Consider the following 24,156-nt stretch of genomic DNA (forward strand, 5'->3'; position numbering starts at 1 on the left):
CATAAAACGCAACACCCAATAACCATATAACGTCCATCCACTATATAACAGGGAATACTGCCACTCTTACTCTTTCTCCACCCGCCTTTTTTTCATGTGTACACCCTGCCAACGCTCTATTTCTTTAACTTTATCTCCATCCAGGAAGCTCAGGCAATCCTAGCAGAGACTAATAGGCAGCCTGGCTTACCTCCTAGAGGTGTGTACGGGCCGGTCCCACATGGGGGGACCTGGGGCCAAAAGCCAACAATAATACTATTCACATACCACACTTTTAACTGGCTTTTATGGCGCAGTTTTGAGAAACCGCCGGTGGCGCCCCTCTCATATGCCATCTACCTGTCACATGACCTCTGCAATCATGTTTTTTTAATAATAATACTAAATTTTAGTTTCATGACAATTCATTATCAACTTTCCATTTTGACAGTGAGATGCCATAAAGATCAAACAATAGCGCCTCATGGCCTTATTTGCTTTGATGCAAAGCAAACCTGTAGAGAAAGAGAGACACTTTCTGAGCCCTAAATAACTGTCATACAACAGCTCCAACGATCAGAAATGGCTGACAAGAAGAATATTTTCACAACTGAGAAAAATCAGAATTGTCTTCATCTGGGTCATTGCATCTTCTTCCCCCCACCCCCCGGGTCTGTATAAGTCTAGATTCTTCACGATTTTCAATGAAAATTAAGGGTGGGTCGTATATAATACTGGGTTCCCTGTGCAGGTTCAAGGGACTCGAAACCCGCCCTCACAAAGACTTCACCTTCAAGATCCATTATTCAAGACTCAGAATAACTGGCCATCTGCTCTTATACCCACGTTCACTGCAGCGCTCTCCAGTAGAGATAACAATACAAGGTGTGGAGCATCTGCTCGTGCCAATTCTGCCTTCCAAGAGAACACAGCGTTCGAAACACAGTACGGCCCACTTCGTGGAGAACGAGATTCGGAACTTTATGCAATAATCGAAATTATGGAGAAAACACGTGGTTGGAAAATGTTTCTCTCTCTCTCTCCTTCTCTCCTGTCTCTTACCAACCGCCATTAACTGCAGGCACAGTGCTTCCAGTAACCACGTGGTGTGATCCGCCTACTTGGACGATCAATACTTGCCTGACGTGGAATATGGGCCGAATGTATTCGGCAGATAGGACTCCGTAAAGATCAAATCGTCCGTAAGTTCCCGTGAGCTCCTCATCCGAGATGAATGAATGAATGAATGAATCAGGAGGCAGGCAGTCAGCACGCTAATTGGTAGACTTTACGACATCGAGCGAAGATTCAGTAAATATATACATACCACATGGCTGTGTCTCCTGGACACGAAAACCAGCGATTTCCATCCCTCCTTAACCTCCCCCTACCCATTCTCTCCATCCCTCTTTCATTAATAATGGAACACTGAGTCCCTCGGATGTGTGGTCAGTTCATTTTATAGCATCCATTTCCAGCGGGCGTACCACGTTAATACGATTTCTTTTGGCTTCGTGCGTTTCCTAGATTCCCGGATGGACTTTAAAAATCTCCTAAAGAGAGGTTTATATTCTCAGTTTGGCTGTAAGTTGCTCAATTTTCTTCTTTAAAAAGTATTTTTTTTTTTAATAATTTTTAAATTTTTCTCTGTTGCTTAGCAACCATTAGCATCTCTCTCGTTTAGTGATCAGCAGGATCAGTTATATCTACCATTCGGATTCTGTTACCTTTATATGCAAAAATTGCCCAGCAGATGGCAGTAGAAGTATCCATCATATAAAAACCATGAGAATTATAAGAGTTGGCTAAAGAAGAAATAAATAAAAATTCTGTTGATATGGACTGGGTCCGCCCATACAAGTAGATCAATCACCTCCAATGAATACTCTTGTCTTGTCCTGCTTCATTTTTATCTGGATTTCAGTGGATGGTTCAAGGGAATGGTTCAAGAAACATTTCCAATATGTATCCTGGCTTTTCTGCAGATCTGAACCCATTTGAGAATGTCTGGAATATTGGAAAGATCACTTTGGCTTTGCAGTTCTCTATTGATGGAAGAATGGTTAAATATGGAGCTAGACTTCCACAGATACCTAGTGGAGTCCATCCCGCCACGTGTAACTTGGAAAAAAGATAGTTCTGCTAGATATTGAAGAAATCTTTTTAATTTTTTGGCCAGTGAGTGTACTTGTGAAGGGAAAATGTTTATTCTCCTGTAACCATGCAATTTAAATCCTATTGAGCAACTACCTATCCATTGTGCAAAAATTGAGAATGGTTCGAGGAACATTCCCAAGCTTTCGAACAAACATGTAACCTGGCTGTTCTCCACATCTGAATCCACTTGAGAATGTCTAGAATATGTTGGAAAGAGCAGCTGGGCTTCGCAGTCCTCTACCGACAACAATACAGTTATGATTTGATGGAAGAATGGTCAAATATGGAGCTAGACTTCCTCAGACATCTAGTGGAGTCCATCCCACGATGTGTACGAGCTGTAACTTGGGAAAAACAGGTAGCCCCTTCTAGATACTGAAAAAATGTTTTTAATTTTTTGGCTAGTGAGGGTACTTGTTGCAGGAGAACAAACAAAAAGGTGTTTGTTCTCCTGCAACTACGCAATTGAAATCCTGTTGAGTAACTATCTCTCCACCGTGCAAAAAACTGTATCAGAATCGTTCGTGGAACATTCCCAAGGGTTCCAAACATGGATCCTGGCTGTTCAGCAGATCTGAATCCACTTGAGAATGTCTGGGATAGGTTGGAAAGAACAGTTTGGCTACTCAGTTCTCTACTGATGGAAGAATGGTCAAATATGGAGCTAGATGTCTTCAGACTCTTAATCGAGTTTATTCCACTACGTGTAATGGACTGGAACGTTTTCTCCTGTAACCGGGCAATTTAAATCCTGTTGAGCAACTATCTATCCACCGTGCAAAAGTTGTATCAGAATGGTTCGAGGAACCTGGCTGTTCTCCACATCTGAATCCACTTGAGAATGCCTGGGTCATGTTGGAAAGAGTAGTTTAGCTTCGCAATTCTCTACTGACAACAATACAATCCTGAAGGAAGAATGGTCAATTATGGAACTAGACTTCCTCAGACACCTAGTAGAGTCCATCCCACTAGATACTGAAAAAATGGTTGTAACTTTTTGGCCAGCGAGTGTACTTAAAGGAAAAATATCTGTTCCTCTCTAACCAGGCAATTTAAATTCCGTTGAAATACAAGGACAAACCAGTTCTACCAACATCTTATAAGTCTTTAAAAACGTTTCCGGGGATTTAAAGATGCCCAGGGTTATTCTTCCACGTATTACCTCAGGGATGTTGTAATTCTCCTGTCAGATATTTCAACTATGGTGACTTTTATCTTTCGTTTAAGTAAAATGTCGCAGTCAGCAATTTTCTTGGACTATTAACAAACCAATCTTCAGTAATTTTCTTCGCTTAATAAATCTTAAAATGCTCAAGTTGAAGAGGTGGGGAAAGTTTGTACCTCAGAGGTTAATTGCTGATGTGTAATGGGCAAACGGTGAATGGAGCGATTTAGAATTTTGCTGGATCAACAATATTTTCTTGTAGATGGGCACTTTTTCTTTGAATAAGTCGTGTTTGCTTAATGGGCACTTTTAACCCTTACATAAGTGAACTTCATTAAGCTAGCGAATGTACAGTAGCTTCAGAAATAATCTTCGTGATTAGAATGTAAATTGGAATCTATTTTACAACAATATTCTCAACACTAACATTTCCTCTAATATTTTTTAAACTGAATACATTTTTATCTTTAAATTTTCAGTGTCATTTTTTTAAAAAAAAATATTTGTACACCTCAATCGTGTACAAATAACCGTATAAAGCTATGAATATCAATTGTGAAAATACAATTAGAATGTGAAAAGTTTCCCAACTTTTTTGGCAAGGTAGTGTATGTTCAATCAATACTCCAAAAGACTTTGTAACAGGGAGTCTATTCGCGATGTTTGTATATTGGCAGAGAATCCATTTATGGATCTTGTATCGGGCATGTAGTGTTCCAAAGACAATATCTCCCCAACATGCAGCGTGTCCCCAAACATAATTTACATAAATAGTCGATGTAACGCATGCCCACTGCCTTTTTGGAGTTCACAAAGATTATTGGTTTTGCTCTAAAACTACAATTCAACTAGTCCCTTAGAAGCTTCCGTATTTTTCTCATTTGCTGCATTTCCATGAGAATTACAATGACTGTTCCTAATAATACTGTAAACTATCATGGCTACCTGTCTGTCTGAGTCCCTCTAAACGAACAGGCTTTGATGAAATGTCGTATTTGGGGACTCAAGCTCCCATCTCCATCTCACTGAATAGGTGATTACTTAATTTCAAGAGTATTGAGAGTTTTCAATGGAATGACCAGCGCATAGCTCAGATCTAACTCCCATTTGTGAATATTTTAAAGTTAATAAAACTTATAATGTTAATAAAAATTTTAGTTATTGACGCCATTTTGTTCATTGTAATCTCTCTACGAAGATTAATTGTCCATTTAATGTATGACATTGCAGTCACCTTTATAAACAAGACAGACAAGAGCAAAGTGTGTCCACGACCACATACAAATCTTATAGCGTCTTGAGCAGTAGCTCTTCTTTCTATCTGTTTACTCACAGGAAGCTCGCTAGCACGGTAATATTTACCTCGTGCGTCCCTCAGCGATCTTCGGCGACCTTACGTCAGTGCGCGAGTACCACCAACATTCCTAATAAGCGTTATTGGTCACAGGCGGTCAATATGAGATTGGTAGAGTTCGCGTTTGACTGACGCAGTCCCATAAGTATCGGGCCTCCGGCTGACATGGGGCTTTACAAGCGATCATGTTTACTTAGGTCGGTGACTGCTCGAGCTTAGTAAACATACCAGTGCGTGTCAGACAAGTAATTCAGTGGGATAGAGCAGAGGCCAATAAAAACATTACCCGGGGCAATGTTGCCCGAGTTTTTAGCCAGCGCTGTATCAATAATGGACTCAAATATTTATTGTCTGCTACGGATAGAAAGAAAAATGATCGCTCTTTGTGAGTGGCTCAACCTCTTTGTTGTTAATTGTCCGATAATACTGTCCACGGTTTGCTGTTGTTTCATTCTTCAGCAAACAGACTCGTGGACATTGAAAAGATGCCACGAGCTGAGGATTTTCGGGATGAAAAATCAAGGGGATTTGTTCTTAGTGTACGCTTCCTTAAGTATCTTGGTATGAGCTGAAATCTTATTTTACAAATCGCTTTGAAAAATGCATATGACCATCGATGACCTTCAGATAAGGTCATCTGCACTCTGTTTCGCCTATTTCGGAGCTCGTCAGAGATGGTGAAGATGTGAACATTTAAAAGGATTACGCCTATGCTGAGATGTTGAAATCAAATATTTTCAAGCCATAGCGAACGTTTCCTGTGAAGGTTATAGAGGTCAACAGTGGCGTTTATTTATTTATTTTTTATTAGATTTTCAGGAGGATACTGAAAGTCTATCTCGAACATAGATGTTCAAAATCGTATATTCTGACTGCAAACTTCTCGTCACTCTGGTGACGAGATTATATTTACAATATAGAACAGCAGATCGTGATGTGTTCACCACGTGTACAGGGTACACTGATTATTTTGTGGAGGTAGTGTATATATTTTGTGGAAGAAGTGTATTTCTGGCTGTAGCAAAGTGTCATAAGCATATATGGCGCCATTTGCAGTAATTGATGACGTATGGCCTTTGGATTAAATAAAACAAAATGAGCACCAGGTGGCGACTCTATCGAACTTAGATTTCATCTTAATGGATTTTTCAAAAGATGAAATTTTCAAAATAATTGGAAAATTGGCTCCATGAGATAAGGATGCCATTGTATTGTGACATAATTTTCAGATGGGGGACCTTCCGGTTTATGGGATTCATCAAGAACAACGGGGTTTGCGAGTCACAGAAATCGAGTGGATACCGCTTGCTCAGCAGCGTCTGTGCAGCGGGTCGTAAGAGTTGGCGATTGCACTAAACCCGCTACGGCGATATGACGTAAGCCGTCATTGTATGCATGAGCAACCAGCTGTATTTATTATGTTAATTAAGTCAATGTGCTTGGCAAGCAATAAAAGACGCTAATGTCAGCCAATTTACTGGCCAATCTTTGGCGTCGTCTGCCCAACGACCATAGACAGACGCTGTGTGTTTGATGATATCGGAAAGGATGAGCAAACGAACCTATCACAGCTGTCTGCTGTTTGGGAGGTGTTTCTCTACAATTCGTCATCATCTCGGATCGTGTTGTGCCTTCTGATTAAAGCGATTGCTCGTCTGCCTTTTTTTTTTTCTTTTGGTTCTAAATTTAGACATTCCTTTTGGAAATGATTTAAGCAGGTCACAGAAACCGACGACAGTGAGAAAGAAAGAAAACCAGGGTGAAAGAGGAGGCGACTTGAATCAATAAAAAATAATAGCTTAAGTCTGTTTTTTTAAGGTAAGATTTTTTTTTTAGTGCGTAACAAGGTCGCATGCGCAGTGTGGTTCCTTTTTGATTCATAAGATTAAGGGGGGGGGGGGAAGAGAATAAATATATATTGAAAAAATAAACTGCTAGAGAAATATATAGCAAATGCCTTTCAATTCACTACAATCTTGATACTAGTCCATGCGACTTCTACTTTTTCCTAAAACTGAAAGAAGCACCTCGTGGCAGACATTTTAAATACAAAATCTACTAACAGTGTAATAAAGTTATTTTAATGGACTGGGAAGGGAAAGGAGACTATTTTTTTCTCTTTCTTTTTTGAGTTAGCAAAAACAGAAAGTCAGTGAGTGAATGACAGAGAGACAGAATAAAAATGTGTGAAATTTCGTAAGAATAAACTGTTAGAGAAACATGGACAGCAAATGAGTTTCAATTCACTCTACAATCTCGATACTAGTCAGTGCGATTTCTATATTTTCCTAAAGTTGAAAGAACCTCCTCGTGGGAGACATTTTAAATACCAAATCTACTAATCAGTGTGAAGAAGTTATTTCAAAGGACTAGGGAGGGAAGACACTTTCTTTTTTGAGTTAACAGAAAAGATTGAGAATAAAAATGTATTGAAATTGTGTAAGAATAAACTGTTAGAGAAATATGGACAGCAACTCTTTCAATTCACGCTATAATCTTGATGCTAGTCCATGCGACTTCTACCTTTTTCCAAAGCTGAGAGAACCACCTCGTGGCAGACATTTTAAATACAAAACCTACAAATAATGCGAAAGATTAGAGAGAAATATTTTCTTTATATCCATGAGTTAACCGTTAGAGAAATATGGATTGGAAGTACCTTCCAGTTCACTCCACAATCCCTTAGTCGATGCGACTTCTACCTTTTCCCAAAGCTAAAAGAGCCACATCTTGGCGGACGTTTTAAATTCAAAACTTAAACAGTGCGAGGAAGTTATGCCGACGGATCAGTGAGAGGGGAGGGGAGACGCTTTCTTCTTCTTTCAGTTAACAGAAGAAAGAATGAATAAAATAAACAAGATTGCAATTTTATTATTATTATTAAAATTTTGCAAATTGCAAATTAAATGACGCAACCAGTTTGGCAACGTTTCTAATGTTTATTTTTCATTTTTCAGCTGCTGAGAATGGTAGGGAGCCCCTAGTCGTGCTTGAATGAATACTGTGGGAAGTTAGGTAAGCAAAAGATCTTTTAGTACTCTTATATACGCCCACAGAAAAAAAAAAAAAAAAAAACATCAACTGTCTCAATCTCGAGTCAGTGAAAATTCATATCGCTTTGCACATACACAAAAGCGTTAGCCTGCAGCAACGTAAACATACTTTCGCGGGAAATGAAACGGGGGTTGGGAGGGAAGGGTCCTTTTTATATTCTGATAGTAGTTCCTAAATTGCTCGCTCTCTCTTTCTCTCTCTCCCTCCCTCTTGTGGAGTTCAGAATACCGATCCCCTAGTTGTCCCTATGCAAACAGTTAATTCCGTAGCTGCTTCTTCTGCACAGCCGTGAATTGCGCGTTCGCTCCTTTCCAGCGATCCTTTTTATCATTTGTTTCTCCAGTCAGGAGAGTCGCTATCGATCGACCTGTCCTTTGCCGGGAAAGTGCCACAAGATGACCCAATTTACAATCTGGCCCTGCAGCAAGCGAAGAACACATCTCTGCTGCGCCTGCTGAGATCGTTTTAAAAATGTTGCATCGAAAGAATGAGCAGAGAGAGAAAGAGAGAATAGTCAAGGTGAGAGTAACACTTGTGAGCTTAATGCTCGGACTTTTCAGGGGAATGAACGCGGAGAGTTCAGTCTTAAGTGAGGTGTTTCTACAGTTCGCTGATACAACTGTGTCCTTGGAGGAATTGATAAATAGGGATTTTCTTAGAGTACGAGGGGAGGTACCCACTAAAAGGGCCGTGATATTTCAAGTTCACCGCACTTCGTAATGGTAATGCATTTCAACAGCCGAAAAGAAATACAACAAAATGTCGTTTCGATATTTGCTTTATAAAAGGAAGTAATCTAGCATGTATTGAATAAATGGTATGGTAGAAGAGTTGTTTATTATCGAAAAAGATGGGAAAGTGGCGCGAACTGTTGACAAATAGTAGGTCGAGAGTTTTCCTATAAATGCATCTAGTATTTGAAATTTAAAAATACTGGAAGAGTCCCTGATCTTGCACCATCTGATTTTCACATGTTTGTATACACATTCAAGAATGATAGAGAAGTTCAAAATGCGATTAAAATTAATCAATTTATAGTAGAAATACTGCGTTTGCTGAATTTTCTTTTAATTGTCTATTTAAGTAATATAAGGGCTGTTTGAAAAGTAAGGCGTATGTTTTTGTGAAGATACATTTAGTGCACTACTAACAAAAAGAAAAGAAACCTTGAATATGCATGTATATATAATTAAGGAACCTTGAATATGCATGTATATATCATTAAGGCGACATTGTACTATAAAGAAGGCCTGATTTCTTACCTTACTTGTCAAACAGCCCTCGTGTTTTAACAGTAGTTGACATCGAAAAAAAAAAATAATAATAAAGTGAAGGATTTTGAACTGTGTTCAATTTTCCTTAATGAATGGAATATTTGAAAAGATTTTGGCTCCTAAAAAAATTAATCAACCTTTTATTCAACATAATCACTTCTAAGGTCAGACACACACAATGCTACGTCTCCTTATCGTTCTTATACCACCCTTACGTAGAATCATCTGTCATGTCCTCTAACCTCGATCCCAAGGTGTTGGATGTTCTTTCACTGAAGGAAATATAGTTAGCCAAAGGGGCCATGTGTGAATAGGGTTGGTGGGCCAATTCATATCCTAAATCACTGTCTCCATGGTTACCGGAGCCTAATGGCTGGGAGCGTTGCCATGAAGGAAGGGAATCTGTCTGTAGAGTTTCCTGCGATTTTTGGCCTTTAAGTGCCAATGAAATTTCAGTTAGCGAGGAAGGATAATAGTCACCCAGTGGACTTTACCCTTTCTGAAGGTAATCAATAACTAACTCCTCTATTTTGTCCCAAAAAACTGGTGGTAGCTGATGACCTTGGTAGCTGATGAGTCACCCGAAATTTCTTTTGGGGAGAAGATCCTCCGCGATGTCACTTCATGGACTGTCGTTTGTTCTCTGATCACTGTAAAATTGAATCTTATTTGAATCCTGAGCAAATTTCGGAAGAATTGCCTTTGCACAATTCACCATCTTCCAATACTTACTTTGTTTAAATTTTTATCAGGTTCAATCCTTTGAGGACAAAATAATGGACTCGTTCACAGAATATTTTGTATCTTTGCTACTTATCGTAACTCAATGCAAAGATCTTTCAAAATCAGGTTATGAATGACATGAGTTTGTATGGTTTACGAGCTGTCCAGACCGAAATTCATCTTTAGTGACTCCAAGATCGTCTTTTGAATTTTCAGCAACTCATTTTTTACAGGAATTAAGTTAATGATTGCCCATGTTTCAATCATCTTGTAATGTCTTCATATCCTCGTGGATTCGTTTGTCAGACCGTCGTTTTTTAAATATAAGAACTTATGACTCTAGATTTATTTAAATTATATTCAGTAGGAACAGTTAATGAATCTTACACGCACAACTGCACTAATTGAGGCTAGAAGTTGCCCATCATTTTATACTTTTAAAGGTTTAAATCAAAAATAGATGACCCCTAAGTTGATGAATTCAGAAACAAAGCCTGAATATACTGTTCCAGTATATTCAGACTTTCCAAATCAAAGCCTTTGCATAAATTGGGACAACGAGAAGGTACCATGGTAAATTAAAGGTTGGTTGGGTAAGAAAACAAAGAGAAGTTATAAATGGCTGTTGCTCTGAGAGTAATCTCACATTATCTTACTCCTTGAGAAACAAGGAACTGTATGCAGCTGTCAGCGTATGATGTTATCTGTGACGTACAAGAATTAGGACAGAGGTCATTGTTCCATTATATAAAGAATTAGCTTTGACCACATGTTCAGTATTTTATGAAAGGCTAAAGACCTCGTTTTTGAAAGTCACAAACGACTTTCAAACAAGCGACTACAGAGACTGGAGACCACACATCTGCATGCGAACTCGATGGAGGTATTTAAAACTTTCAGAAGGTAGAGAAAGTTAAATAAGGGCCTTTTTCCCCCACGGATGGCCTAAAACCACACTCGCTTTCCAAAACTCCATGAACACGCCTATTCTCTACATTTTTACATACACCATTAACACCAGCCTGTATTTTTTGACAGTAAGATGGGCCCATAGATTCGTGTTGTCTTTGCCATATTCTATCAGCAAGAACCACAGCAACCCCATTTGTCAGACCAACAAATCTCTTGTCCATTTTGTTTGCTACTTATAAGTCAATCCAAAGATCTTTAAAAATCAGGTCATGAATGGCATGAATTTGTATGGTTGACGAGCTGTCCAGACCTGAATTCATCTTTAGTGACTCCAAGACTTTCTTTTAAAACTTTCAGCAACTCAGTTCTTTACAGAAATTTAGTTAATGATTGCTCATATGTCTAATCCATGTTGTCTTTGCCATATTCTGGTTGTCCCAGCAGCGAGAATCACAGCAACTTCATTTGCCAGACCAGGAAGAGTTTCTTCCAATCCTCTACTGTCGGTATTCCTGAACCCACTGTAACCCTACCTCCTTGCTTCTTGCTGGAACAGAGTTCGATCATCCACTGCGATATTCCATCCTTGATGAACTGTGGATTCTCAAATGCTTCTTTGGCTACCACTATTATACTGGGTTGCTATTTGGCTGACTGTAGCCTTTCTGTTAACCAGAACAAGTCTTGTCAGCCCCCAATACCAACGAGTTAGTTCCGACTACATATCTTCATGTTACTTGGCTTGACCAATCTCGAAAATATTGACAGGGACATTGTCTTATAAGATGATATTGTCCAACCACTTCGCACAACCCTAGTTTAGTGCCATCTGGCTTTGAAAACCGTAAGACATTCTGATCAACCATAAACATTCCAAAAATGATCGCATCACCAAATCGACAGAGATACCTCTAATTAACAACGAAGTTTAGAATACGCGCGCTCAGCAATTCATCTACACAATTCTCACATAATAACACGAATCTAAATCAACCAATATAACTCCCATATTCCAGTTATTCCCAATGGAATTGTGGGGCGTAATAATTGATGAAAAGCTATTGGAAACCCAAAGTCATTTTCCAATACTAATCCAACATAGCGACACGGCAAACAGTTACCACTCACTACACGAGACCCGAACTCGCCGAGACATCGCGTTTTAGCTTTGCAGACATCTTTTCATTACACACTGATTGGGTAAACACAGTTCCAGCGAGCAGTAATCATTAGGCAAGACGATGGATGGCTGGAGATGTACCATAATAATTAAAATTTTCAACTGGCCAAGTTGTTCTAACTTTTGATCGGGGGTTAAATGGGAGGGTGGAAGAAGGGGGGACATGGCTGTTGTGATTAGCGATGTTTGCCTTTCTGTCCTGTTTAGATTACATTAAAGTCTAAATATTATGACACGCTTGTAGGCGCGAGCCCTTTGTACCAACGTGTACGAACTAGACACCGAGGACAGATTATATTGTATCTCCAAAATGGATTGAAAGATTAGCCAAAGTACACTGGCAGCGCATTGTAGTAGTGTTGACGCAACAAGTACTCGTCTGGTAATGCAGTGTCGAGTGGACAGTGTTATCATAATGGGCTTCAATAGGTGGTGTGTGAAGGAATAGAAAATCCGGGCATCTTCATCCAGCTGATGACGTAATTACTCTGTTAAAAAACGAATCAAAATACTTATCGAACGGTTAGTTATTTACTGTTCACTTTGAATATAAGCAGACGTCTGTGGTCCTGGTACGCGGTCACTAGTTGTTGGTTTCATCTGAGCTAAGGCTACTAAGATTATGAGGCGTTTGCTTGTTAATGTCTATAATCATTCGCCTCAATTTTCGGGAGTTAAAAGCGATACATTCCTCCTCTGAGACTTATTAACTCAGCCACTGTGTTAAAAATGGGCAAAACCCATCAGTTGTTAACTAAGCATTATTGTATCGGCTGCTTAAAAAAAAAAAAAAAAAAAAAACAGTTTGGCTGTACTGAAGTACCAAATGACTTCTTAATACTACAATTAACACAAAAAAGCGCATAACAAAATAATTAATATATTATATTAATTACATACTATTTATTATTAATGGCGTTTCTTACATATCATTGTTAATTTTACATTCTCTTATCGTTTGGTTCAACAGTGACAGTTCACTCACCTTTCAGCTTGCATTTTCTGTTGTAACAGCCTTTTCGCAACAATTCTATGTAAGCATTGTTACGCAATAATGTATCTTTAATGGAAGCAAATCACGCGACTTCGCTTGCAACAATATATCAAACTTTTCTTTAATAAAGAAATTCAGCAGAGGGAGCTACACGCATATTGTTACGTCACCTTTGAAATTAACAATTGTTTAGAACTTTATTCGTTTATGACATTTTTAGCAAGAAACACGCCAAGGCAACTAAGGCCCTAAGGTATCGATATTTATGTGTGAGGACTGTGCATATTCTATAATCGGTTCGCCTAGTTTCGGGATGAAAAACTCGACTTCCTGTAGAGAGAAAAAAAAAAAAAAGCATAATTCATAAATTGTATTTTTTGTTGTCAGCAGTGTATACTGAGTTTGTCTTAAAACCTTTCTTTCATCTTAGAGATTGGTGCTCATTAAAAGTAGTTCAATACCAAGGCAACTCGTAATGAAAGCAAACATTCAGACGATTGCATTTACCAAGCAGTTTAAATCGTGCTGGTTACAAAAGCAGACGACAGGACGAGAAGAAAAACAGAAAGAGAGAGTAAACTTTTAATATATGTTAGAAGAGAGGAAAAGTTTTGGAAATGGAGTCAAGAATTAATTCTTACAGTATTAAGACTTCTTGTAGAGAATCTCTCTCTCTCTCTCTCTCTCTCTCTCTCTCTCTCTCTCTCTCTCTCTCTCTCTCTCCGTGCATATAATTTATAAGCTCATACCAAAATGTCCATCGCATTCCAGATTATAGTAGCTGTTTTAATACCCATCCAAAATGAATTTCTCCCTTCTTATTGGAGTACCCTCTCTATTCATCACCGCAGCTTCGATTCATCCTCTGTCCCTCCCCCCTCCCCCCTTACACTAACCCACCCGGTTTCGGATGCCGAGAATGGGAAATTAGTCGATAGTATAAACCATTAAATGGAAGTGCGTTCTTTACTTCCTAAGATAGAAAGGGATTTATTTCGAAGGCTCCTACTCTTCTCCTTAGCTTTAATTAGTTAGCCATTCCTGTCTCATTCCATCATTCATGCAGCATCCAGCAGAAGAAATCTACGATGAAGTTTAATAAGATGTTCAGTTGATGGCATTCCAGTCAGTCAATGAGATGCAGGCCTTCTTGCGCGTATTTCATTACCATCTTTCTACTAGTATTTATTATCATCTCTGGTCCAGAATACTAAAATCGATTACGAAGTACTCACCCCTTATGTGGGGAGGGGGTGGCGCCATCACCCCCCGGGAAACAGATTACGACCGATGGTTTTAAGTTCGTGGAAAATATCCAAGAAGTTCTACGAGAAAAGTGCGCATAAAATGTATTTTTTTTATTTATTTTTTTCATATAGGCAGTTGCTAAGCAACCGCTGCTAAGTATTTTAGACCGAGTGTAAATATTGTATGCTTCGCTAAGGTAGCAACTTGGTTTTCTTTATTAAGTAGACATGGAGAAAAAGCATATTACTGTTATTATGGGAGAAAAAGTCATCATAATTTTACAAGGACGCTGCATGCCATCAGCGAGCAATAAAATACATCAATTTAAAACGAAATGATGAATAATAAAATACATCAACATTCCTAGTTTCTCCTTCGATGGGAAAGAAGACATTTCAGTAATAATTAATCCCTAAAGGAGCAGAGATCTCGTGTAATACAGACAAGTTTATAGAGATGCAAACAGTACGTTGCGTGTTCAAGAATAGTTGGCTCATTTTCAGGGGCTGATTAATTATGAATAGAATGTTTTAAAAATTATAATCATGGAAATAATAGGCGTAGGAACTGACTATAATTTGTCCATAGAAGGCAGTAATCTGAAAAATTATGCGCAAATTCTCAAGAAAAAAAATTTTTCATATAAATAATTATTAAAAATTTTTTAAAGAATTTATAAGGTAAAAATAGGATGGTTATTTAAAATTGTTATAAATTTCATCGATAATAGAGAAAAGGTGTCGAAATAAATTTGTATTTTATAATTAATATTTTAAAGAAACTAAACTTATATACAATTATTCACAATTAATTGAAGGCTGAACAATTTGTTTTATATGAATTTTTCTGTTTTAAAAAAAAATCTAATTTATGATGAAATGAAACAAGGCCAAATTACTCGCATATAAGTTTATTTTATCGAAAATATAAAAATGCTAATTTTTATTTTCGATAAAAAATAAACCTATATATGCAATTATTAAAAAAATTATTATAAAATAATTTCTCTCTTGAAAAATCTCAAAAATTCGTATATTAAAAAAAAAAATTTCAAAACAAAAAATTCTTTACAGCACTTTTATTTTCAGAAATTTGTAAATAATATTTTCATAAAATAAACTCGTATATGCCATTATTCGCAATTACTTAAATTTTAAAATAAATTATTTTATAAGAATTTTCTTCTGAAAAATCTCAAATTCGCGATGAATTAAGGCAGAAAAAAATTGAATAATTTTAATTTAACAATTAGTTCTTAAATTTAAATTATTGAAAATTATTTTAAAGTTATTTAAATTATTGCGAAATTATTAAAATTATTTCAAATTGTAAAATTATTGTTAATTAAAATTATTATAAAATCGCAATTATTTTAAAGTCAAGAAACCTTTTTAATAAGAAGTTTCCTCTTCAAAAACTCCCTAAAGTCACCTTTTATACGAATTACAGACCACAGATGTCGTGGCATGGATTCTACTAAATGTCTGAAGGAGTCTAGTTCAAGATTTGACTATTCTTCCATCAGGATATTTGTCAGCTGTTGTCTTGTGGTTGGTAGCGAACTAAGCCCAACTGCCCTTCCCAACATGCCCTACGCATTCTTAACTGGACTCAGATCTGGGCAATTAGGCATGGTGGATAGTTGTCATTTTAAAATAATCCAACGCAAACTGGGTTAAAATTATGCACTGGAGGGTGCAGTTGGTCGATAAGACAAAAGATATTCATTGAAATCCAATGAAACACCCCACTTCCAGCTGCTTTAATGGTGGACAGCAGACAGTCTGGATGCATGGTTTCATGAGGTTCACGCCACACTTTCACCCTACTATTGGTGTAAATTGAGACTCATTGGACCACATGATCTTTTTTCCACAGACCAGTCTTGGAGTTGGCAGCACCACTCCAATCAAATCTTTCGATTTTTTTTTTTTTATAGAAAGAAGTGACTTCGTACAGACAAATGACTACAGAATCAACAGATTCGGTTGGAAATAGGCCATTATTTGCCTAAATGTTTATGGGCCTTTTCACAATGTGGCTGAGTTAGTCGGTCTCAGGCGAGGGTTTTTCGTCCAGAAAAACAGAAAATCGACCACAGAACACGCAATTTACAGACGGAGCAATATGGCCTTAGTTGCCAATGCTCCTAAAACCCTACAACAATAGCGCCATTTGCAAAAGGATTCTAATTTTTTGGCCAGTGAGTGTATTTCCATCTATTTTTTCGAAGTAGGAGTTTTAGCCATTGTTATTTGGCAGATCACAGAAATAGGGTAAGGTATAACAAAGTTACCTACCTCTTATCTGGATGCTGAAAAAAAAAAAAATAGATAGAGAGAGAGATTTTTTTATGAAGTCTGCAGACAAAAACCATCACGAGACAATGAAAAGATTTTATGCAGCGAACTAGTAAGACGGTTTACTAAGAAGCTTATAAGAAGGATGGAGAATGTTGTGTAAATACGGCAGCTGTGTCTCCCCTCGAGTACTACTTCACACTAGAATAGGACCTACAGCTAGGGGGGCACACACCCCATTATCACTCTCCTTTACAATCTGGTTAGGGACGAAGTTAGGGGGAAATTCTATAGAAGCGAAAGAAAAGAATTGTAGGCCTAAATCTTTTTTGTGTAAGGATAACATGTTGATGGATAACAGATTTAGAGCATACGGGAACAGAATGATAGAATAAAAGAATCTGGTAAAGAGAAAAGAAGGGAAGAATGTTCTTAAGATGGTAAGAAGAAATCGAAGCAGAGTTTTTCGGTATAAAAAAGTGGGTTGAACAAAGGCTTATGGTGAATATTGTACGAACCCAGTACGCTTTTGTCTTTAGGGATTCGAAGCAATGATATTATTCCGAAGTTCGTATTTAAGCCAAGGGTCAACCACGTCTTTGTATACCATGGGGGGGGAGGAGTATAATCCCCTTGTCTATCTAAGCTTCTTACGAAAATAACAACACAAAAGATTATGAGAAAATAACCAGACAATGTGTAAAAACCATTGGTGCGTGCGAATTAACTTTTAGAATATTAAATTCGTGGTTAAAATTCAGAACAGGGTGCGCACTCCAGTCTATTTGGTTTAACTGTGGTTATTTTTAATGGACTGATTGGGTTTTGATAAAGGAGTATTTTCTGCTGGGAATTGATAATCGTACTTTTGGAATGTATTCGTTGATTATCTGATTTTATTTGGCGTAATAAGATGGTGATTTAATGCTTTGAACTTCAAGAGTGAATTGATTGTTGATGTTCGCGATTTCTCGAGCTTAAAAATTTAAATAAAAGGGAAACATTTTAACAACATCCAATCGAAATTTAATCTCACGAATGAGGGTTGTTTTCCGAGTAAAATTGAAGCCTGTGTTCGAACTTGGAGAGTAAACGCGGTTTAATTCTTATCTTTAAAGATTTATTCGGTTCTTTAGGGTTAGCTTGAAAATTATTTTGTGAGCTTTTCCTGTAGTGTTTGCTGTTTTAGAGTTGGCCGCTCCAAATGTAAGCTGAAGGCTAATGTCGGTTCTTCATACCTGCACGGAAACATCCCCTGTACCAATCAATAAAGCTGCTCTCACCGACAGAAACGCTGCTTTTGCGTCAGCTACGTGACGTCAAAAGCGGATGCTGAAGATTTAATCCAACGTCTTTTTTTTTGTTGTTGTTGTTGATTTTTTTTCATTAACGGATGAACTGATAGTGTGATTTCTTTTCTCTTGATCTCCTTTACATTTTTTTTTTTTATTATTATTTAACCCCTCCGATCTCCCAATTGGTCTTTTCCACACGGGAATTTTAGGATTGAGGGCAATGCCGTGTGAGGTTTTGTTCACGGGATTAAAAAATGCCGACAGAGGGCGCTATTATAGCGAATGCGTAATGTAGGGTCATTCCTTGGGTATTGAGAATGAAACGGTCCTGCACCGAGGTAAATATGATCTATTGGACGAGGCGTAATAGTGAGTTTCCGTGGCATACTTTGTCCTCTCTGATCCCACTGGAGGGAACCATCAACTCCAGAGCATATGTGATCGTGTAACCACCCACCAGAACAAATGTGCGAAAGAGGTGTTGCGCGAACAAGGGGAACACTTCATGTATCGTCCCTGGCCAGCCCATTCACGGATCTCAATCCATTAAGCGTGTCTAGGTTGAACTGGAACCTCATTTCCTTGGAGTGAGATGGTCCTTTGTCTCCACGTCACTCAAGGAAATGACAGTTTTGTTATGGGAAACACCTTGCTGACTCAGTGAGTCAGCAGGGTGTTCAATCATTGCTCAAAATTACATGCTACGTAGCAGGAGCAATGATTCCGGCCAATGGCACTTTAACATGCTCATGATCCTGATAAAGTGACCAGCCAATATACACGGTGTGTAAGGGAAAAAAAAAAAAAAAAAAAAAAATTAAATATCGACAAAATATAAAGGATAATAACAATTTAAATTCAATATTATTTATCCACTTATCCAGCAAATTATCTCTCTCCTGTTTCTTTATTTCTCTGAATCTCCCTCTTTTCTTCTCTCTCTGTCTGTCTGTCTCTTTCTTCTGTTTCTTTGTCTGAATCTCCCTCTTTTCTTCTCTCTCTCTCTCTCTCTCTCTCTCTCTCTCTCTCTCTCTCTCTCTCTCCCCCCCCCTTTCTTTGTCTGAATCTCCCTCTTTTCTTCTCACCCTCCCTCCCTTTCTTCTACTTTGTCCGTCTTTCTCTGTCTTTCTTTCTGTGTGTCTTCATTCCACTTTGTCTGTCTCTTTCTGTCTGAATTTCACTCTTTTCCCTTTCTTTCTCTCTCTTTCTTCTCTTTGTCTCTCTCCTCTCTTCTATTTTCTGTCTTTTCCTCTCTTTTCTTTCTGTCTGTCTCTCTTCTGTTTCTTTGTCCGAATCTCCCTCTTTTCTTCTCCCCCTCCCTCCCTTTCTTCTAATTTCTGTCTCTTTCTCTGTCTCTTTCTTTCTGTGTCTATCTATTCTACTTTGTCAGTCTTCTCTTTCTGTCTGTCTCTCTCTCCTCCCCCTTTCTTTGTCTGACTCTCCCTCTTTTCTTCTCCCCCTCCCTCCCTTTCTTCTACTTTGTCTTTCTCTGTCTCTTTCTTTCTGTGTCCGTATTCATTCTACTTTGTCTGTCTCTGTTTCTGTCTGAATTTCTCTTTTCTCTTTCTTTTACTTTGTCAGTCTCTTCTCTTTCTGTCTGTCTGTCTGTCTCTCTCTCTCTCTCTCTTCTATTTTCTGTCTATCTCTGTCTCTTCCTCTTTTCTTTTTGTCTCTTTCTCTCTCTCTTTCTTCTCTTTCTGTCTGTCTCTCCCTCTCTCTCCTTTCTGTTTGTCTGTGTCTTCCTCTCTTTTCTTTCTATCTCTCCCTCTCTTCTTTCTGTTTGTCTATCTCTTCCTCTCTTCTTTTTATCTCTTTCTGTCTGTCTGTCTCTCTCTCTTTCTGTCTCCCTCTTTTCTTTTCTCTCTCGCGTCAAGAGCAAACTTGCTAATGGCTGTGCTGTAGATAGGGAGCTTTGATGTTATTGCAGGGAATGCAACAAAATATCTGCCATCTTCGCCAGTTTTTCACTTCAAACCCGGGATAAAAGCGTTCGAGTGAGAATACTTACATCGAACAAACGCCCTCCTCTTCTAAGCTTCTCGCAGTACTTTCGAAGAAAAGCGAAAAGACTGTCATCTAAGAAACGCTCACTGCCTCTTAGCTACGAAGTCTGTTTCTCTTGCCAAAGTCTTAACCGAAAATCCCACGGACTTGGGAGTAAGTTCTCGGCAGAAATACACTTTCTCACGAACAACTGCTAGTGATTGCATTTCGCCTAACACCAACCCCCCCAACCCCCAAACCCCCCACTCCTTTTCACTTCTTCTTCCGACGTAATCTAGGTGTCAATAAATAGCGCGCGAGTTTAAATAAGTTTTGCGCAGTCACGGAAAAACCAATTAATGACAGCGGGGAAAAGCGATGTGTAAAATCACCAATAATTCCATTTCTTAGCCGACAAGTGGGGCCATTATTGGATCAAATATTTCGCTTCGGTGGCGCCACCTAGCCACGCGGACAGAAAATAAAAATAGCGACATTCTAACTCCACTACTCCGCCAATATGTTGCACACACTGCATCCAAGTGTGCCAAACGTCTCCCACCCTCGAAGGAATAAATGGAACAGCTCGTTTCCTAGCAACTCATTTCCGCTCTTCAATTTACAACCACGTGGCATAAAAGAGCTGTTTGTAAGGTCCAAGAGGACGACCCCAAAAAACCTTATTCTTGAGAGAAGACCTTAGAATGGTCAAAATCGGCCTTGGAGCAGCTTAACCAATTCGTGCTTCCAGTAGCAGGACCTATCCCAAGCCAATACTCGCTGATTTCACCATGTCCAGAGATCGACAGTGATCAAAATCAAGAAACTAAAGTCAGATGGATTTCCACTCTTCAATTGGCAACTATGCAGCCTCAAATAGTTGCCAGGGCGAATTCCCCAGAAATTTGGAACACATACTTTGTACACCCAATTGACCAAAGGACTTCAGGTCCATCAACTGTGGATTCTTGAAACTCTAAGATGCCCATTCTACAGAAAGTTGCTTCAACCACAAGTCCCCCAGCTATAACTAAAGGGAGATCTACCATACCAACCTGCTTGACGCTTCGCAATCAAGTGGCCAATCAAAAAAAAAAAAAAAAAAAAAAAAAAAACAACCTAGAAAGACATTCAAAATCAATCAGTTAAGAACTTACGCTCAATGTGTTTTTTAGATGAGGTCTCCATACTTGAACAGTGTTCCAAATGCGGTTTTGCAATTTTCTTATACAGTAGGGTTACAACCATCCTATCTGTGCAGGATACTGTTCGATAAATCATTAGGACATGGGCTTTCCTCGTTGCCTGTTTACACTGCTCAGAGATCCCTTTATTCCTCTGTTGTTTTTAATTCGACCCCACCAAGTATATAAGTTATTTCGGGATTGCTATTCTCCAGGTTTAAGACCTTACACTTTACTGAATTGACATATGCACTTTTCTGACCATCTTTAAAGACTGTTCAAGTCATCCTGAAGGAGAGCTGCTTGGCACTGGTGATTAATGACTCTCCCAATCTTTATGTCTACTGCAAATTTTGACATTACGCCCTCTATCCCTTCGTCGATGTTATCTATGAAAATCAGAAACAACAGTGGTCCAAGAACCGATTCTTGGGGAACCTCACTTCTGGCATTAAACCAATCCGAAGAATATTCATTAATTACAATCCTCTGCTTTCTGCTCTACAGCCACCTTGAAATCCATCTTAGAATCTTTCAGTAATCGCAATATGTCCCAGCTTATAGAACAACCTCTCATGAGGGACTGAGTCAAACGCCTTGCTAAAATCCAAATAAATTATGTCGAAATTGTTCCCTACATCACTCATAATTGTTCCCTCAGCTCATGAATAACTCTGTCAAAATAGCCTACTAAGTTAGTTAAAAATAACTTTCCCCTTAGAAAAACCACTGGGTTTCCTTCAGAATTCCATTTCTATCTGAATTCTCTGGATTGCACTCTTAACCATTGCCTCTAAGATTTTCCCCATCACTGAAGTCAGACTAACCAGGCTGTAGTTACCAACTTCAATCTCAGAACTGTCTTTGTTTATTGGCGATATCTTCACTTCCTCAATCCAAAGGAATCTTTCCCAAATCCAATGATGCCCTCATCTCTTAGCCTTGGCCTCCCTAACCTTATCTGTGGTATTATTACAGATCAACTTGTACCTGTACCATCAGTACCTTTCCAATCTCTGTAAATTTTCCTATGCTCATCTTTTTCTGCTTTATTAGACTAGCCATCTCCTTATCCTCAATGATACTGGCAAATACCCTTGCACCACCTTTCTTCAAATGAAGGTGTCTCTACAAAATATATACTTCCTACCTACAAGTATGGGCCACGTTGATAAAAATCCCCCCCCCCCCAGAGTCTCACTTGACTATTCTCTTCTAAGACCCGAATCGGGGGTGCATCACCTGAAAGGTCACGAGATACTTGAATCATTGACGAGCTTCCAGTTACATTTATTTCTAGGGCAACAACCCATTTCTTCAGTGACTCAATATCTCTTCATAATACAGGTGTATACTAAGCGCCAGAATGTTTCTAAAATGAATGGCTATTTTATTGAATACGCCTGCCTCTAGAGAGCAGGACTTCAACCCTCAGTACAGCCTGGATTCTTCGAGGCCGGTACTCAAAGAGTTGTCGAAAGCATCCAACAAGGATCTTGGTCCACGTTGACTCAATTGCTTCTCATAGTTATCGAACGATCTGTTTCTAATCAGAGGATTGAGGTACACCTAATAAAGTGACCACTCAGTGTATTTACCGTATCCAACCACTTTTTCGTCATTCTATTTCTCTTGATGACAGCTTAGATCTTTCGTACAATGTCACTAACAATTTATTTGCCTACAACAGAAGCTGTACATATATATACACTAACGTACAAAAAGTTATGGGAAACTTGCGCTTATTAATGACTGCTTCCAGAAATGGAGGAATCGCACACTTTTGGTTAGGCAATGTACATTTGTACCTCCAACAACAATAAAAAAAAAAAAAAAAGATATTTTCTTGGAATCTGCATTGTCGACAGATGAGAAAATACCATTACCACGAAAGAAACAAAGAGGTTTACAAAAATATGCGTTTGAAGACAAAATCGATCTGCTATTTCGCAGTGGAGAAATATAAACTTTAAGCCTCTTAAATACTTCAAGATGAAAGACGGGCAAGAAACGTCTACATCTTGACTTCAGTACGTTGGCGAGGAGGGGGAGGAGAAGTTGGGAAAAACACACTCATGAGAATACATTAAGGGATGTAAGCCCCTGTTTTGTAGTCGACAGTCTTCGTTCTATCCATGACCCGAAAAAGGTCTTCGTGTCCACAGTCAACAAAGCTCGTGTTGTATGGGATTAAGTTTAAATATGCCATCTTTTCTAAGGGGGAGAGGGGGGGGCGGCTTTGGCTGAGCGAAGACGTCGACTCTTTTCTTTAAGGTCATTTAAAAAGATGACAGTAGTTTTTGGGAAAGCGCTGATATTCATGCCAACCCATAATTCCATATTGCTACCTCCACTTCGAGCCAAATCCTGTAAAGTTTGGCACATAACTTTATTTCGCACTCCACCATAATATTCAGGTCACGTGGTGTAGGGCAGGCGCATTTGATGTCCGTTTCATGTCAAGGGGATAAACTTTAAAAAATGGTGGATATTATAGAGTACATAATAAACAGAGGAGAAAAGATATTTTTCCTGTTTTTTTTTCTTTTTTTTTTCTTTTTTTTTTTTATTGGGGGTGGTTCCGTAGAGAGTTTTCGCGTGCTATAAAGGAGACCGCACGTTTTAAGGAACAGCTCTATAAAAAGCCATAAAAAGAGAAAGAAGAACGTATTGATGCCGTGATAATATTCTAACACGCATCTTGAAAGTTAAAAAAAGAGAGAAAGTTTCACCAATGGACATGAGAAAGTGATGGAAAATTTTCAAGCTTCCTTTCCACGTGAATCAAATCCATCCCACGCTTATAAAAGTCACACGCGAAAAAAACTTTAAAAAAAAAAACTTTACCCGCATATTAATCATTCTTTCTGTTTTTTTTGTTAAAATAGCGTGTGAGTTTTAACTCCATTTTGATGCATTTTTGTTGTAAAAGCCACCATTACTCATTCTGCGTTAGTATATGTACTAAAAAACAAAGTTCTTTTTGTATTAAAAATTAAATTACAAAGCAACCAGACCATTCAACAAAACAAAACACTAAATAGTTCAATCCATAACTAAGTCACGTTCTGTTATAAAAAAAAAAAAAAAAAAAAACAGAATGTGCCAAATCGGGTGAATGTGGTGAATAAAGCGCATCGGTCTGCTACAAAAGATGAAAATGTACATTATTTACAATATCTCTGATATTGTAAAATGCCTAATATTCTGGCCAATCAGTGTACTACTCAGTTCAGTCAAGGGAAAATCAAAAGCCGGCCATTAGAGGGTGGCTAAACTATTCGAAATTGTTTGTAATGACAGTAGACATGTTTGCAATGTGCTAAAACATATTTAATGTATCTGACGATGCCA

At 38.4% G+C, this 24,156-nt stretch overlaps 1 protein-coding gene across 2 annotated transcripts in view; it reads left to right on the forward strand.

The window, feature by feature from the left end:
- The window catches only part of LOC150085378 (protein O-mannosyl-transferase TMTC2-like), a 217,782-nt gene that overhangs the window by 39,277 nt on the left and 154,349 nt on the right, over positions 1–24,156 (forward strand). For both annotated transcript variants that reach the window (XM_090374012.1, XM_090374013.1), the window contains exon 2: positions 7,613–7,670. The gene's annotated coding sequence lies outside the window, so the exon portion shown is untranslated. The remainder of the gene's footprint in view (positions 1–7,612; positions 7,671–24,156) is intronic.

This window comes from Mastigoproctus giganteus, chromosome 5, assembly GCF_048544385.1.
Source record: "Mastigoproctus giganteus isolate SK-2022 chromosome 5, ASM4854438v1, whole genome shotgun sequence".
NCBI lineage: Eukaryota > Metazoa > Arthropoda > Arachnida > Uropygi > Thelyphonidae > Mastigoproctus > Mastigoproctus giganteus.